Genomic DNA, 15,206 nt, shown 5'->3' with positions numbered 1-15,206 from the left:
TGGAGAGCCAGCCTACCCATGGATATCTTAGGAACCAGGATACCTGCCCCAGGGAAGCTGGGTGCTTAGGTGTGAAGTGGCGTCCGAACCGCAGTCAATTTCATTGGAGGACTTCAGAAAGCTGCTGCTGCTGGAGAAGGTGAAAGTGTCCGGTGAAACCCAAAGGTGGATTCAAGCTGTGAAGAATCTGCAAGCAGATGGGACAAAGTCTATGCCACTCAGGAGTGACCAGGAGGCACAGAAGACGAATTCCCACCGATGTCTGGTGCTGCAGGCAGCGGACGGTGACATTAAGACTGCAGCTGTGTGGACAGGCCACGCTGTGGGAGACCAGGAGCCATACACGAGCTGTCCCACGTCAGATGTCGAGAGTTGAGGGGTCGCTGTCCGGTGGGAGCACCAACAAGCCTTGACACCTGAAACCAGTGTGGAAGTGGAGAAAGGTGCAATGTCAAGACCTGCAATATCCAGGAGACTCGCCACAAGCAGGGAAGTCAGGGCAGGCCCTGAGCAATCAGCAGAGCCCAGAGAATACATAGGGGACCCAGAGGCCGGAGGCACTGGAGTCCCCCGAGGACCTCGAGCAGCTCACCAAAGAAGCAAGCCCACAATGCAAGTGCTGTGGTGAGTACGAAGATCTTGGTTACTGGAGATGCTTGATGTTGGGGCTACTTGGAGCCCGAAGATCTTGGTGGAAGGAAGTCAACAATCCTTTACAACTGCAAGTCGACGCATTGCGGCTCCGACGAGGGATACTGGCCTCAAACTTGGTGAGAGGACAGGTCAGGCCTCGAGGGATGTGAGGAACCACCACCTGTGTTGCTGAGTTTTTCGGCGTCCTCGGGAGCTCAGGATCTGCAGATCGGTCAGCTTAGTTGCAGTACCTGTGGATGCTGGGAAGTGACTCCTTCACTTCAAGGAAGAATCCTTCAGGTGTCTTGGATGCCCAGAGGCCTTGGACGGTTCCTGTATGGTGCAAAGGCACAGACGTTGCAGCAAATGAGCAGGGCGAGGAAATCGGGGGCAGCAGGAGTCCTCCAGATTGCAGCCTTGATGTCCAGCGAAGTCCAGAGTGCCCAGACGGTTGAAGAAGTGATGTCAGAAATTAATCTTGTCCCATGGCGAATCTAGGGATCCGCCCACAGATAAGCCCTTAAATACCCTAAGAAAGGGTTAGGACTATTCAGGGGTCCCTCCCAAAGGAGGGGCTGGACAAAGGGGAGGATACTCCCCTGTCCTTTGTCCATTTTCCCGCCAGAGCATGAGCCAACGGATCCCTGGACTGGTCTGAACTGGACTATACATGGAGGGCACCAAGTGTGCCATGCACGCAAACTATGTGGTGCTGGCAAGCGCTCCCACCCTGCCTCAAAACACTAAATCCTGTCTGGGAGGTGGTCATACCTCCCTATGACAGGATACCTATTGTTCTGCCTTCCCCTGCTCGAGCTTGGCTCAGCAGTAGGAGAGCAGAAACGTGTCTCTGGCCAGCATCAGCTCAGGCTTGCTGTCTGGGTCTGGAAGACTGGTACCAGGAGTACAGAGGGCCTAACGGAGGTCCTTTCCAGTGCTTCGAATCATACCTCCCACACCGTTTATGGTGTTGGGGTATGATTCCAACATGTTTGATACCAAACATGATAGGATTTTTTCCAGCACCGCCTAATGACGCGGTGCCCCTCTATATGTCATATGGCTGACTCACAACCAGGGAGAATGGACTCCAAGGTCGTAGGGGTGTCCTGCTCATGCATGGACACCCTCACCCTTAGAACCAAGCACCCTGCCTTCAGGATTGCAAAGGCCTGCTGTAGCGGTGACTTATAGGTTTTAAGTGCAGTGACCTGGAATATAGGGAAACCTATATCTTTCGTAAGTGATGCTAGCATCAGCTTACACAGGCTGCAATGGCAGGCCTGTGATTACAAATTGAGTGGTCTCCCATGGGTGGCATAATGCATGCTTCAGCCCATGGGGGACCCCTGGTGTACCTATGCCCTGGGTACCTTAGTACCATATACTAGGGACTGATACGTTTGCACCAGTGTCCAATCTGAGATGTACCCGAGTGCTTACCAAACCAATTTAGGGGAGAAAGCACAGGGACTGGGGTCCAGATTAGCAGGATCCCAGTCAGACTAGTCAGAAACAGTTTTACATCAAGCAAAAAGTGGGGGTAACTATGAAATCAATTCCAACTTTCCTACAGCTACCAAGGCTTGTTGGTGCTCCCGCCAGACACCGACCCCCTGGTCATCGACATCCGACGTAAGACAGCTTTTGCACAGATCCTGGTCTTCCTCAGCTTCGCCTGGTCCTCAAGCAGCAGCGACAAGGTCACCGTCATCACTTTTGAACTGTCCGACTTTGGTGGGCGTTGCTCTTTGCCTCCTGGTCACTCCTGAGTGACATAGACTGTCCCCTCTGCTTTCACTTCTAAAATCCACCCTTTGATTCCACCGGACTTCTTCACCTTCCTTTTTAGAGGCACTTTTCTCCAAGGTTTCCATTGTCGTCTACGGATGTTTCTGACAACTCTTTACCCCTATACACCTGGCTTCCCTGCTGAAGGTAACCTGGTCTCCGTTGCGTCCACAGGGCGGGTGGCTCTCCAGTCTTCCGTCCTCCCAGGGAATTCTTCAGGGTCCTCTGGGAAGAGTCCTTATTCTGCAAAACCGCAACTTCTCCATTGGCTTCTATTGGGCACGCATCTCTGTTCCCACGCTGTACACAACCTCTGTGGGGTTCTTGGGTACTTCCCTTGGTTGGTTCCTTGTGTCCCTGGCTCTGGGATTTCTGGTTCAAGCCACTTCCTCTCCTTCAGAAAGCATTCCACTTTCTTAATATCTTAATATATGGTTTGATCTAGCCCTGGAGACCACTGTATTTTGTGCCACTTACCTTATTGCAATTGAAATATTGTGTGTTTGTGTTGATATCTCCCGGTAGGAGATGCCAATGTGTTAGTGAGTGTTGTGTAATAAATAGACTTATATATATATATGTCCAACACCTTCTCCAAACGAAAGAAGCGAGACCCACTTGAGGATTAGATATGGAGACTTTATTTGGCCGCTCTTGCAGAGGTAAACAGGCACAACGTTCTTGCGGCATATGCATTTCGGCATCCCGCCTCGTCAGCGCCGCTTGCGTGTCTGTGTGAGAGCAGGGCTTCACAGCTCGATTTAAATATTACGCCCTCTCTCTTAATTAATGAGCTGCTGCCCCCCAGGTGAGTATGTTCCAACACCTGTCTTAGTTCTGGCACGCCTTGCACCAATGGCGCCTCCAAGTTCCAGAATGCACTGTTCTTGTCGTCATCCGGTAATGGGGTCAAAATTGCAGGCTCCGAGTTCTTCCTCCGGCCAGCGGCCACGTCTCCCACATCCCCAACTTCACACCTCCTCCAACATTGCCAGGAGATATGTCCGCGGGGGCCCAGCAAGGAATTGCTTAACCCATCTAGCAGATAAATCCGCTGTATCGCCTCTGTCACTCCCGACATTTGGAGGTGGACCACGGTAATCCCAGTAACCTGGAAAACAAGAAATCCACTCAAGGCGGTGACCAATGTAAACCGGATCTGCTTGTGGTGTGGGGGTCTCCAGTTCTTTTTCGTTTATGCTACACTACATGATTAAACTGGTAAAAACTGGTAAAACAAGCTGTTTAACACTCCTTCAACATAAGCCTGAAGGCTGCTCTTCACTGCTACGACTTGGAGAGCTTTCTATAGTTATCAAACACCACTAAAACCACCATAAGGCTTGCCTGGATTAGCGCAAGGTGCATCACTTAAATATGTGTTCACCATATACTAAGCCAGCCTCTTACAGCCACCATTGGCAAATGTCAGTGGTTTATAGGTTTTAAATCCACCACAATGTTCCGTCCTCTAAAGTTTATTTTGAATTCTTTTCAGTGGGTTTTTTAAATATATATATATTTTTTATTGTTACATATAATTCTCCTTTATCAAAGTTTTTTTTTCTGTTCATTTTTTATCTTTGGCAATGATGCACATCTCCTTGTCAAAGTTCATTATTACTGTGCACAGGATTCAGCAGTGTGTGGTATGTTTTGTGATAAGTCTGGCTTTGAGACAAACCCCTCTTTGGACTTAACCACACACAGCTGTTGCCTTCTCATTATTCATTTGATGTTGAGTGCGGGGAAGTGACCTTTTACTCAGACCACATAAGGACATGGACCTCTGTGGTTCGACCTGGCTACCCATGTGCAGTAAAATCTGGGTGCAGTTCTTGGCCTACAATCAGGGTCTTTGCCGGCCCTTGTTGCACCCAAAGCAAGTGTGCACTGATTTGAACATGGACACCAATTTCTGAATGTAGAGCCAGCCGCTGTCACAGCAACCCAGCTTTGCTCTTCCTTTGGTCACTTGCAAGGGTAGGATCTCAGAGGATTCTGGATTTAATTTGGCAGGCAATATGTACAGACCCGGTTATGCAGTTCTGTGAAATGGCACCAAAGTTATAAGAAAATCAAAGTTTTTCTGACCCCTCTTTAACTATTATCCCCTAGCTGATGATGTCCTCCAAACTCTACCCGCCCAAAACTTAGTTTTTTCTTCCAAATTTTATGACGGTGTTTACAAGTGAAAACTTTTTTGGATTGCCCCCTTTAACTTTGCTTCTTTGTAGAGAGATCTTGCAGAAACGTTCATGGCAGGAGTTGAGTACCCTGTTGAGTACCCTGCCTAGTGCCACATTTCGTACAGGTTGATCAAACATGGCTGCAGCTTTTTCACTGTAAACTCAAACTTTATCATTATATTTGCATATTTAAATTTGTGAATCCACCAAATTTGTATGCAGTTGCTCACTTTGCCCTGCAGAAGCTTTTCGAAGTGTATGGGGATAGAAAAAATTGGGCTACTGATTGAGGGGTGTGAAACCCCTAATAAAGCAACAATCTTAATCATTGTCAGGGTAAACCACAAAAATAACGAAATTATCCTGTGCTTGACCCTCTAGGAGCTTGGCACAAAAGCAGTCCGGCTAAACTTGGAGGCAATGTGTAAAGTATTCATACAGCACAGAGACCGCAATAAAGTGAACACATAGCACAACAAAAATGCCAAACCAATTTAGAAAATAATGTGTCAATAAATAAATGAGACCAAAACAGCAAAAATGTAATCAGAAGAACCAGAGATATACAATTTTAAATGTTTAAGTAAAAATAGTGCCAAGAAGCAGAAAGCACTAACTGTGGGTATCTGGTCACGCTAGACCAGGGCAAAGCCACAATTTCAGGCCGACCATGATGGAGTGTTGGCTGAATACAAGGAAAAGGTTAGTCCAGCTGAAAGTTATCTTCTCAATGTCCGGTGCACATAGTTCAAAATGTCAGGAATTCTCAGGAGGAGCTCAACTGATTTCAGCCAATGGTCCAGGACCTGGGGAGGCACCACTTGGGGATCAGGAACTTATTTATTTATTGATTGCATTTGTAAAGCGCATCTATCACCTAAAAGGCATCCTGGCGCTGGCAGACTCAAGACGGCATAAAAAGCGGCCGGTAGTAGACTAGAGTTTCGGGAAGAGAAGTGTTTTCAATCTCCTCCTAAACAGGAGATCGGAATTGTGTCCAAGCTCAGCCGGGAGAGCATTCCACAGTTTTGCCGCGGCTACGCCAAACGATCTTCCTCCTGCTTTGATTTCCTTGAACCAAGGTATTATCACCAACCTAGCAGAGGAGGATCGTAGGCTGCGGGCTGGAGCATACCATCTAAATTTCCTTTGTAGGCCAACAGGACCTAGATCATGCAGGGCCTTAAAGGTCAGACAGAGCGGCTTGAATTGTACCCTCTGTCTCACCGGGAGCCAGTGTAGCTGGGCCAAGGCCCTTTGAGGAAGAGGCTCTCGTCGGCCACCCCAGAGCTAGTTTAGCCGCCGCAGACTGGACTCTCTGAAGTCTATCCATAAGAAAGCTTGGAGAATCCAGCAACAAGGAGTTACAATAATCTAGCCTGCTGAGCACAGTGCAGCGTACCACCTCAACCCGGGCAGGAGGCAGTAGTAGGGGAAGAATGTTTCTCAGAAGTCCGATGACAGCTAGACAGCCAGCTACTAGTTTTGATACCTGCGCCTCCAGAGAAAGCTCCGTATTGAACATAACACCTAGATTACGCACTACCTTCACTGGCTGTACCGCTGAGGAAAAGTCCCCAGGCCAGAAGTTACAGTGTAGGAGAGTTTGCACCCTAGGTCTAGGGCAGTATAGCACCTCCGTTTTCTCCGCATTGGAATGCAGTGAATTGGCTTTCAACCACCCCGCCGTATCTCGCAGACAGTTATGAAATTCTTCCAAGGAGGTCGAGTTATTTCCCTACAGGGAAAGAATCAGCTGCGTATCATCAGCGTAGTTGACAATTTCTATGTTCTATTTCTTGATGATTGCAACTAAGGGCCTCATATAGATATTAAACAGCACCGGACTGACTGCTGAGCCTTGGGGAACGCCGTGCAAGATGGAAGAAAAGGTGGATTGGAAGGGAGGGAGGGCCACCGCTTGTTCTCTGTTCTGGAGGAAGGACCCAAACCACCCCAGGGCCCTGCTAGCAACCCCCACCTCTCTCAGCCTGTCCAGCAGGATGGCATGGTTCACCGTATCGAAGGCGGCAGACAGGTCAAGCAGTAGCAACACACCTGCCTGACCCCTGTCTGCTCACCAACGAAGCTCATCCAGCACGGTCACCTAGGCCGCCTCGGTACCATGGGCTTGCCGGAAGCCAAACTGCACTTCCCTTCCTCCAAGAGCTTGTGTTTTGCTCGAGATGTCTGGAAAGAGTGCCTGCCACCACCCGCTCTACGATTTTAGCTGGAAAAGGTAGAAGCGAGATGGGTCTAAAGTTCTTCAAGCACTTAGGATCAAGGGTGGGCTTTTTCAGTAAAGGGGTCACCACAGCCCTCTTCCATTGCGAAGGAACCACTCCAGTGGAGAGCGACTGTCCCTGTCCAAGTAGGCCTGTCTCCACTTACTCTCCGCTTGCCTGCAAACCAGCCTCAGATTTTTTAGGCTGTCCAGCAGAGGCCAGCAGGGCTCATGTAGATCCAGTTGCAGGGCCAGGCAGGTCAGGTTGCAGCAGGTCAGCTGGGAAAATGCAGCTTGTTGTGTCCCTGTAGCTCAGAACAAGAGGTCAGCCAACTGATCCTTTGAGTTTTTCTGGTAATCCTGGTTTCAAGGGGATGGTAATTACTCCTTGAAACAGCAAGGCTGGCCTCAAGCAGCAGGGCAGTCCTCTGAAGAACAGGGTGGGCCTCAAGCAGAAGGACAGTTCTCTGGTAGCAGCAGGGCAGTCCTCTGAGAAACAAACAGACCTCAAGCAGCACCTCCCATGGTTGCAGCGGCTCAGCCCGCTGCGAAACCAGGTAGGCTTCGAGCAGCAAGGCAATCCTCTGAGAAACAAGTAAGGTCTCAAGCAGCACTGCAGTCTTCTGGAGTAAAATGCAGTCCTCCTGTAGTCTTCTGCAGGTCCAGGAGTATACTGAAGAGTGAATGTGAGGGTCCTATTTTGTATTTTTACCTGGTTCCAGCTTTGATTTGGAAGAAATGTCTGGAGGCCCCCAACCCCCAATGGTTCTGGTATTTCCTTCCTTCCTGTCCAGTTTTCAAAGGTTCTAGGGTGGCAATAGACTGGTGTAAAGTTCTGTGTATGTATGCTGGAGGCAGCCTTTGAAATCTAAGTGAGGCGGGGTACAACTCTGCCTCTCCCATTCTGCCAGGAAGGCCCTCTCCCAGATACAACTAGTTCCTATTGTTCACTGTTTGGGCCCAATACGCATTCCTGATTGGGGAACAATTAACAATCCAGGCTTGGAAACTCTCAGGTCTCAGAGAGTATAGTGCAGAATAATACCACCTTTATAAAAGAGGCATTTCAAAATTGAGTGTCAGAGGTGGACCCCTGCCTCAGTTCAAGGCTACTCTCCTTTTGGTAATCAAATAGGCCATTGCTGTGTATGTCCTCACTCCTAGAGACTTTGCCAAGTAGCCCTATAAGTACTGAAGGGGCGAATTAAGTGTCAATCAGGACAGACCGTCTCAAACACTTGAATCCCAAACTCCTCAATAAAAGGACATACCCACGCTAGGTGTTTATAATCTGTATTTCTGTTATGGCATCAGGAGCAATTTGCGTCTATGTTCAGCCCCTTGTTATGCAGGCCTGCTGTTGAGTAATGCACCCTGTGGAGGAATTTAAAATTGATCAGTCTGTGCCTGCTATTTAGGGATATTTTTATTTCTGGGAGCAAGAATAAAGCCACATTTTATCTGGTATTTTATCCCTACGTCTCTCACCCAATTCTCTCTAGCGCTTAAGGTGGCAATTTGTTTATTCTCCGATATTGCTTTATAATACATGGGATTCTGCAATCCCTGTATAAATGGCAGTGTATGATTTCTCTATGATCCGCGACTTGTGATGCACTCAGTCACCGAGTATAAAGAAAAAACGTCAGAACTCTACTATTATTAGTTATTAATGTTGAGTTCTTATGTCACAATGCCTGCTGCCAGAGGCAGCAGCTGCTGGAAAAGGAAGGCCATGTCATAGAGCATAATTGAAGCAGCTGTTTAAAGCTGCAAACATTTAATGTTGGTTTTCTTTCGTCTGCTCTATTTTAATAACCTACAATGACAAGCAGAGATAATGTTTATTTTTTGCACTCCTTCGAGAAAAGCTAGATTTTTTTCTGCATGTTATTACACATTCCGAGCTATTGCAGCCATTTCTGTTTTTTAACAGACTTGTATTGAACTGTTTGCCACAAATATCAAACAGGTTTTTGATATGTTTAATTTTGCACTAGAGGTTTTATTTCTATTCTTCATATTTGCAAACATTCTCACTTTTTCATATGAAAGAGCTATGCACCAAGGTTTTAAGTCGTTTGTAAGAAAGGTGATGTTGTGACCATGTATTATATTGGATAAAGTTCCCTCTGGTGTACATAAGGACCTTGAGCCTCGTTCCTCTATATGGTTATGGAACACATCAGTGACTTGCAGTATCCTTATAATGTAGGGCAAGGGATACTTTATCCCTTATATAAAATTTGGACATGAGACCCAAGAGCTGACCTATGTTACGTGTGGCCACCATGTATGCCAGCGTCACCCATTGTTTCTGGTACACATTTAGATCTGTAGGCTCCCAAACATTCAACAAACATCTTCGGGCCTCTGGTCGTATCTCAGCACCCATAGCTTCTCCCAGTTCATCATGAATCTTTGCCCAAAAAACCTATATCACCACACAATGCCAAAGAATATGCATTAGGGTACCAGTGTCTCCACATTCACTCCTACACTCTTCATTCCCTCCTCGTCCTATTCGTACCAAAAGGGGCCCGGTTATATAGGATTTATGCAGAATCTTCAGTTGGACAAAGCAGAGTCTCACTACCTTCGGGGAGGAAATCGCCTCTACCCAATCCCCGTCGTCTAATTCCAACCCATCCGCAATCCACTGGGCTCTCATTCGCTCCAATGGGCTCTCCTTGTTGTTGACCAATTTCCTATAAATTAAAAAAATCGTTTTCTCTGGAATATACCCATCTAACACCCGGTCCTCGAGGGGTAGTACCGTGTCTTTAGGGACGTGAGTGGCGAGTGCATGCCTCACTTGCCGATACCGGAATTGTTCTTTATTATGTAAACAATACAATTCTTTGAGGGACTCGAATGTAAGCACCTCATTTTTAGCCCATACATCTTTAATCTGAGTGATGCCAATAAGGTCCCACTTGTCGAATCCCTTAGTTTTCCACAGACTACCCAGCTTCTCAGAGTTCAATAGGGGGTGGCCAACGTTAATCTGCCCTTCCAGCCTAAATATCAATTGGCCGCATGCCACACTTGTACCGCATGTGGAGTCGGGCCAGTCAGTGGAAAGTTCCCGGGCCTAGAATACAGAGCCCTATCTATCATCCCACCAGGGGCCTGACCCCGGTCCATGGCGTATCCCGGATCTCCCGGAGGTCCGTAAACAATATTGTTTACAGCAGCCAGCTGGGAAGCCCAGTAGTATTTCCTTAAGTCTGTGAGTCCGATCCCGCCATCGTACCACGGGAGAGTTAGCTTTGCGAAAGATATTCGGGGCCGACCGTCCCATAGGAGCTGCCTCTGGAGAAACTCAATCCCCTTGAAGTAAGAGGTCGGTACTGGGTCCATCGAATTCTGCAGAGCATAGAAGAACCGAGGCAAAGCCATCATCTTGAAGAGAGTGACTCTCTCAAGCAAGGACAGTGAAAGAGCCTTCCAGCGCTCCACATCTTTCTTACATCTGTTCAATGGGAAAATTAGGTTATTGGCGTACCGCAGTTGCGGATCAAGCGTAATGTAGATGCCTAAATACTTAAATCCTACCGTCTCGATCTGGATTGGGCACAACTTTGGGATCACCGTCAGGTTGACCACAAGGACAAAGAGCACTGACTTTGCCCAATTTATGGCCAATCCGGAGTATCTACTAAAGATGACTAATACATCAAAAAAATTAGACAAGGATGCCTTGGAGTTGGTGAGATAGAGCAAAACATCATCCGCATATAGCGAGATCCTTATCCTCCTAGTCAGGCAACCATGGTATGCCCCGTATCGATCTGTCCCTTCTGACTCAAGCCGCCAAAGGCTCCATTGCAAGCGCAAAGAGCAATGGGGACAACGGGCATCCCTGCCTCATGCCCATTTCTAGCGGAAAATCACCGGACTTAGTTATTGACAACCACCCTAGCGAGGGGGTTTGCATATTCGGACCCAGCCAATGAATTCACCACCAAAGCCTAGCTTTGCCAACACTGCAAATAATTATTGCCACTCCACTCTATCAAAGGCCATCGTAGCGTCTAGGGAAACCAATACTGTTAGCACATGGATCTTCGAGGAGCCCCCAAGGACACAGTGTAACCTACGCAAATTCAGCGCAGTGTTGCGACGGGGCATGAAGCCAGATTGGTCCGGGTGAACCAGTGTCGTGATCGCCTTGACTAGTCAAGTGGCAAGGAGTTTCGCTAGTATTTTGGGCTCTGCATTAAGGAGCGAGATAGGTCTATACGAGGAACATTGTGTCTTGGGTTTACCCCCTTTATGTATGACCACAATATTGGCCAAACGTTGGTCATATGGCAGCTGACCCTTCTCCCTGCTTTCCAAAAACATGGCACAGACATGTGGGGCGAGTCTACCGGCATTTAACTTGTACAGCTCGATCGGTATCCCATTAGGGCCGGTCGCTTTACCGGACTTTATCTGCCTGATAGCCTGCGCAACTCCATGGTCAGAGAGAGGGGAGTCAAGTTAGCTCCTATTCTCCTCCGACAAACTTGGCATTGCGATGTCTCTGATTATTTCGCTATTCTCCGCCTCAGTGAACGTGCTACCAGCGGTGTAGACCTGATAGTATCTTGCAAACTCGTCTGCCACCGCCTGCGGGTCTGTGATATTGCGCGACTCCACTCCCTCTAATTCAGGTACCAGCCTGGACGCTCGCTTTCCGTGTTCGAGCCATGCGATCAGTTTACCGGCTTTATCACCATGCTCATATATACGGCTCTTTACGGCGTTCTTCTGAGCAATCGCTCTATCTCTCACAAGGCTTTTATATTCCTCCTGTCGGAGTCTCAGACGGTGGATCTCCGCAGGTGTGCTCGAATTAGCAACTCTCTCCTCCAAAAGTATAACCTCACTCTCTTTCTGGGCAACCTTTGCCTGACTTTTCTTCTTCTTCTTCTTCTCCGTCACGAAGGATAGGACCTCGCCTCTCACTACTGTTTTATATGCTTCCCAAAGGGACTGTGCCGAGTCAACTGATCCCACATTCTCCAGGAAGTATCGGTCCGATATCTGGAGCACCTCTTTTTTGATAGCCGGGTCTTTTAACTGCCAGGCACTAATAGGAGCTATCCTACCTGCTGCCGGCTGATCCGAGGGCAAGCTGTAGCCACAATGGGGAGTGATCTGAGATACCTCTACCAAGGTATTTCACCTCCTAGATCATGATTACCATCGCCGCTGGCAGCAATAGATAGTCTCACCTAGACAGGCTACCGTGCGCTGCTGAAATGTGAGTGAAATGTGTCCGCGTCGGGTTGCGTACCCGCAAACTATCAACCAACCCTAGCGTATCTAGGAATTCTGATAGCCATCTCTGCGATTGTCGAAGTGCTCGCAGTGGGCAACGGTCTATCTCCCCATCCAATACAGAACTGAAGTCGCCTCCCAAGACTAGGCCGCCAAAGGGCAGCGTGAGAAAGACTGAACTCAAATCGCGGAAGGTATCGACTTGAAGGCCCGGTGGTACATATATAGATAGAAATGTGACCGTCTTGGCCCCCACTTGCCCCGACACTCCCGCATACCTGCCTCTCTGATCCAACCATGTGGCCTGCACAGACAGGGGGAAGGAATTATTGACCAAAATCCCGTCCCCCCTAGAACCGGTGGTAAACCCAGCGTGTGCCACCAATTTATACCACCCTTTGTGGAGGACCACACATTTATTACCAACTAGGTGCGTCTCCTGCAACAATACCACGTCTGGGGAGTGTCTCCTAATAAGCTGGCTGACAATTCCTCTCTTGTTTTTGTCACCCAAACCATTCACGTTCCAACCCACCATTCTCATCCCCGATCCTCGACTACTCTGTGCCATTTAAACCATGTATAAGACATCTCGCTGCATTATCATCACCAAAATATGAAAAAGAAATGAAAGGGAAAAAAAACAACACAATAACATTACCATCCCGTCGCCCCCCACCCTGCACCCCTGCTCGCGGCATTCGCCAACCCCCAATTCGCAGTGTGCCTGTTGCCCCATGTTCTAACTAACCAACTATCTAAATGTAGATCGGAGGATGCCAGACCCCACATCCCGCCTCCGCCCAATGAATCATAGTTTGCGCCTGGTGCAATTAACAGTTTAAAAGGGCTGCTCCATAAGAATGTCTCGTGAGTGGTCTCTCTCCCCGCCAGCCCGCGCTGCCTGGGCAACAGCTATACTTATCATTCCTGTTCCAGTGTTCCATGCCCGTCGTTGCCACCACCATCCCGGATCTCCTCCTGGGGGAAAGACCCTCTAGCCAGTCCGAAGCAATTTCGGGGCTGTCGAAGAACACTTTCCTCGCAACCTCAACTCGCAGCTTGGCAGGAAACAACATAGCATATTTCAAGCCCCTGTCTCAGAGTCGCTTCTTGACTCTGAGGAAGCTCTGCCGCTGCCTCTGGACTGTTTGAGTAAAGTCCGGAAAAAAGGTGATGGTGGAATTCTCATGGTTCAGGGGGCCCCCAGATCTGGAGGCCTGCAGGATAGCGTCTATGTCTCTAAAGTTGAGCACCTGTGCAATCATCGGCGGGGCTTCCGGCCTTGGCCTGCCACTCGGAATTATGTTCGCACGTTCTATCATGAAGAAGTTTCCTAGCCCTTTCGGTTTCAGATGGTTAAGGATAATGTCCTCGATAAAGAGATCTGGGGCCAACCCTACAGCTTTCTCCAGGATGCCTATTATGCGTAAGTTGTTTCTCCAAGCCCGTCCTTTATATTCATCAAGTTTGCGATTTGCCAGGTCTCTGGAAGCTCGGAGAGCACGAACATCTTGCTGCAACTGCGACACATCATCAATCATGCTCGCGGTTTTGACATCCAAAGATTTAACCTTCTCACTGGTTTTGGTGAGGTCAGCTCGTATCAGGTTCACTTCAATAGACACAGTATCCAATTTATGATCTAGCGACTGCATCTGCTGCCCCAGGGAAGTCTTGACCCCATCTATTGCAGCCATCACATCCTGCAGTGTGAGCTCCGACGTAGAATCAGAGGATTACTTATTTCCATCCAGTACCCGCCCCGAACCAGAAGGCGAGCCCCTGGGCTGTGTATACCGGTCCAGTTTGTTAGACTGAATGGAGGGGGATCCCTTAGATGCCCTGGACTGTGGTTTCTCGCCCTCAGGCTGAGCCACCATCGTATGTCCATACCTGGAGGGATGTAAACCACAATTACTGTGGCAGCGACAATGATTTGCCGGGTAGTACTTTTGTCACCACAAGTGATTCAGGCCCAGTAGCCACCTCAACGCGAATCCTCCCCTGTCCCCGTATCGCCACTGGAACAGATAGGCAAGTATCACGATCTATTCGATTACTCCTCCGGCCCCAGTGTCCGCACTCTATCCCATAGTGACTCAGGTGTAGCGGGGAGAGGTCATGGATAAACGTCGCCGTGCAGGATGCCCCCCGCCAGCAGCTCGACAGCAGAAGGAGCGTCCACCGAAGGGGCCAACAGCCACACACTACCGCTGTCCGTATCACCCGCTCTGCTTGGGCACCCCAGGAGGCCACGGTAAGTCTCACAGCACCACAGTCGCCAAAGTCCCACCAGACACCAACGGTCTACTCTGCAGGGTTTCGAATGGCGACGTGCGGCACACCTCCAAGAAGCAGTCCAGGGCGTTCCAGTCAGGTCCACTGAGCCACCGACAGTTCCAATGCATCACAGCCGATCCGGCATTTTAATGAAATGGTCACTGCACATTAGTGTAAGCCTCCAATACGATGGCTGGTATTTCCTTTTTGGTGCCCACACACGCTTAATCTGCCATGGGGACAACTCAGGACATGTAGGCGGCTGGGTCTCCAGAGCGCTGCCCCGCCGCGCATATCTCCTTGCGGCCAGGCACGACCCCCCCCCCCCCATCCCCTGGGCCGGGGGTTGTGTCAGCGAGAAACAGGAGCGTCTGCCCGGGTCGCAGCCACAGGGAGGACCAATGCTGTTTGTGCCACAGAATGTATTCTCGTGGGTCTCCCCGCTTGCACCAACGGAGTCTGCGCCTGGGCAGAAGAAAGCAACCAAGTCTTCTTCCGGCTCCCCGCGGGCTCAGCACCGCAGCTGCATCACAGACCTAATAGGGGACTCCGGGCAGATCTCCCGATCCGGAGCAGGCGCTGCCGGCAACTTCCGGTTCGTTCCGCCTGTGTTGATTCACTGGGGGCCGGTAGCTGTTTTACTCAAGTCCCCGGCTCCAAGTGCGGCAGAGGCCCGAACTTCACAGGCGCACCGCCGCCGCTCACAACAACGCAGCAAGTCCAGAGCGGCACCTACACTAACAGCTTTCCTTCCGACAGGCGGGGCACTTATCGGCGCATCAGATTGTCTACAGGATTTTGCGGGCGAAGTGAGG

At 49.3% G+C, this 15,206-nt stretch overlaps 1 protein-coding gene across 11 annotated transcripts in view; it reads left to right on the top strand.

Moving 5' to 3' along the window:
* Positions 1-15,206, top strand: part of MTMR3 (myotubularin related protein 3) — a 1,591,444-nt gene that overhangs the window by 1,160,879 nt on the left and 415,359 nt on the right. The window lies entirely within an intron of this gene.

The sequence above is a fragment of the Lissotriton vulgaris genome, chromosome 11, assembly GCF_964263255.1.
Source record: "Lissotriton vulgaris chromosome 11, aLisVul1.2, whole genome shotgun sequence".
NCBI classification, from domain to species: Eukaryota; Metazoa; Chordata; class Amphibia; order Caudata; family Salamandridae; genus Lissotriton; species Lissotriton vulgaris.
Note: the sequence above shows the minus strand (reverse complement) of the source record. Positions and strands in the feature narration are given on the sequence as shown.